This window comes from Poecilia latipinna, unplaced genomic scaffold (assembly GCF_001443285.1).
Source record: "Poecilia latipinna isolate Pla-1442-1.1 unplaced genomic scaffold, P_latipinna-1.0 Scaffold103, whole genome shotgun sequence".
NCBI classification, from domain to species: domain Eukaryota; kingdom Metazoa; phylum Chordata; class Actinopteri; order Cyprinodontiformes; family Poeciliidae; genus Poecilia; species Poecilia latipinna.
The window spans coordinates 514,402-517,697 of record NW_015112719.1 but is presented as its reverse complement, the minus strand read 5'-3'; positions in this window follow the sequence as shown (position 1 = coordinate 517,697).

Genomic DNA, 3,296 nt, shown 5'->3' with positions numbered 1-3,296 from the left:
TCCAACCTTAGGCCACACGATATAACGTGTAATCTACACTACCTTTAAGACAAACAAAACATTGTTTAGAAGAGAATGTCATAAATTAAATCTAAGGAAGACTTATGCAAAAAAAAAAAAATAACAACTGGAGTTACTGGAAGGCCTTGGCTAAACAAAGATGTCTGATCACTGATCACACATAATCTATTGACAGCTGGAAACAAATAATATGATCATATTAAAATGTCGACTGAGCATCACTGCGACAAGCGTGCAGGACACCCTGGTAGATAAACCTCACTGTACAGAAGATATGAGCAGTGGGAAGCCTGTGACTATCGCTGCTCTTCTACAGTATAGGAATACTCAGCAGGGAGCTCTGTAACTGCTGGGGGATCAATAACCGAGTCCATCGGATAACTGAACCTCGGGGTAGTGAGGGAACAGCTCCTCCTGACCCCTCTCTGCCTTCAAAGACAGTGCGCCATCACAGCAGGTCAATATGTCTAGAAGCAGCAGTATGGGGCCATCACATTTTGGGACACCAAGCTGACTTGTCATGCGTGTTATGGCCTCAAAAAAATAAAAATAAAAAATACAAGGCAATTGTCTTAATTACATGTAAGCATGTTCTCAAAGGTTTTAGATTGCAATAGTTTATGCTTTGAATTGCCTAAGCATATTTTTTTTGACCCATTCTAGCATTACTGAAAGAAGAAAACTGTGATACGTCACCTTGTATATAGATTATAGTGCGACAGAAAAGGTTATGACCACTTATTGGATTGCTACAATTTGTCTTTGAAACACAAACAAGAGCCAACTTCAGTGAAAAATACCAGAAACAACTGCCTTTCTATTAACACCAGCCATAAATCAATAAAGGCTATTCTCCGAAGGCTCTCTCTGCTGCTTGCGGCAAGGTATCGATCTCCCTAAATGCAGGTGTCTGCATGTTGTTTTTGGAAAAACACTGGCCTTTCTGTGAGCCGGTATGCTCCCACCTCCCCCTCCTTCAGCTTTTACTCCATTGGTTTCCGTGGTGAAGCAGCCAGCGTAGCACCTCCACAGAGGCCAACGTGTGACTTGATGCCATCAATAAAACCATCGTCTGAGATGGACCTCTGTCGCGTCCCGCACAGTTAGTACTGGCCCTTTGCGATGAATCACCTTGATCGAGGCATGCCCTCGAGGAGGAAAAACACTCAATATCTCACTAGTTGATTTTTTTTGGATCCATACTGGTTTATGTTTGTGGGAGGGTGGGGGGGGTATTTCTTTTTCCGCTTTTTACTTCACATCTTCAGGCTTCTGGGTTAGTCACTTTAAAGGCCAGTGAATGAAGAACATGGAAAAAAAAAAAGTTAAATGGAACAAAAACTTTAGATATTCAATGCAATGCAATACCAGGAGGAACGTAAACAAGAGAGCATTTGCTATTTGTTTACAATTTGTTTCGGGTCAGTGAAAGTTATGTAGTAATCATAGAGCTAAAGTGTTGAAAATGTAGGGGAAATTTTGAGAAACATCTCGAGTTCATTTCATTCTCACTGTTCTGGGCCTCTTGAACAACATTGTGCAACAAAAGAACAACAGTAAGTGTCGGGAGCCGGCATGTTCAGTCACCCCACTGAAGTGTCACAGCAAAACTTGCAGTTGCACCTCGACTCCCCACATAAATATTCTTCTTCTGATGTTTTATGGCAGACCGACTGTAAGCGGCACTTACGCTACACTATTTCTAAGATTTATCTATCCATCCACATTCTTCATAAAATGACATCTCTTATTTTCATTGCATTGACTTAGAGAAGGTTTTTCACAGTTAATACTTAGGAGTATTGCCAGAAATCTGAAGGAGTTGTTACATTTGTAAAATAAATAAATAAATAATTTTGTTCAGGGGCGTTGGGTGATTCACTTGTTTAGCACCTGAGGCTGTAGTCCGCTATGTAGTTGTCCTGGAATCAATTTCCAGCTGGATTCAATAAAAAGAGACTTGATTGTGAAATTACTATGGAGTATGTGAACTTGAACTGTCCCCCTTGTATTTAAATGCAAATTGAATGATGCTGATAAAACGGCACAAACTTACTGAAGACAACAAGATGCCAAGACTTACCTGTAAACCTGAATAATCAGCTTTTCTAATACTAATCCAATCAGAGCTGGTTGATTTAGCTGTAACTCATGTAAAAAATATTTGTCTGGTTGAGCATGCTCTTAACAATTTACCAAATATGCTAATAACTGTTTTACAATGTGTTAAGGGCCAATAAGAGCAGAAAAACACCAATAGACTTAAACATTACACTTAGCCCAACTTCTTCTGTGTGAGAGGCATGAGAACACAATGGCATGGTTAGCTTACCAGGACCTCCTTTGGCTCGGCCCTCCGGAAAGCAGCTTCACATCTGGTTGCCCCAGCAGCTCGGCCCAGTCCAAGGTGTTCTGTTCCATTTTTATGGGTTTTCCTCAGGGTAAAACCTTTGGTTCTGCAAAGAGAACCGTGTGTTCTCTTCACAGTTTTTCTTCTTGATTATTTTATCAGCGGTTGGCAAGAAATGTATAGTATGTATTACCCCCACCTATTGGTGTGACTGTCTATTAAATAAAATGTCTTATTTTTTAGATGTATTATTATATTTTGTAAAGCAATTTTGTTTTCCTAAAAAAAACAAACTAATTAAAATTTGAATATTTTTACTTTCTGAATCTTCCTGTAGTTTATTTATTAAATTAAATGTTTCTTCATTTTTCTCTACATGGTTTCCTCAATTCGCTGTCCTTGTTTTGCAGGACACGCCCACAGCTGAAGCTCATCAGCCTAATCAAGGCCTTTCCACTGTGATGCATTTGCTTCTGCAGGATATTTGAGCATCAGACAAAGAACAGCTACATCACAAATTGTTTCTAAGCCAAAACCAGTATATGATGTATGGGTTAATAACCCTTAATGAATTAAACATTCTACTTGTGTACTGCTTGAAGCAAATCTTTACCATTACAGCCCTTGTTTTTAGTGTGGGGAAGACTAATGCTATCAAACTAAGTGTAAATGTAAAATGCAGGGAAAAGATGACAACTCACAATTAGCTAAGTTGTTCTTTTGTCTGAGAATTATCTGCTGTGTTTTTATCTTATCACTGACAGGTTGCTTGGCTTTTGTTACAACTTTCTATCTTTGCATGTGTGTGCGCGTGTGTGTGCGAAGAGTCCCAGATTTGTAAATATATCCGTGAGAAAAAATGCATGTTGGTGGTCTCTTTTCTGTCTCACACTTGAATAACAAACATCAGCGAGATAAATATTTG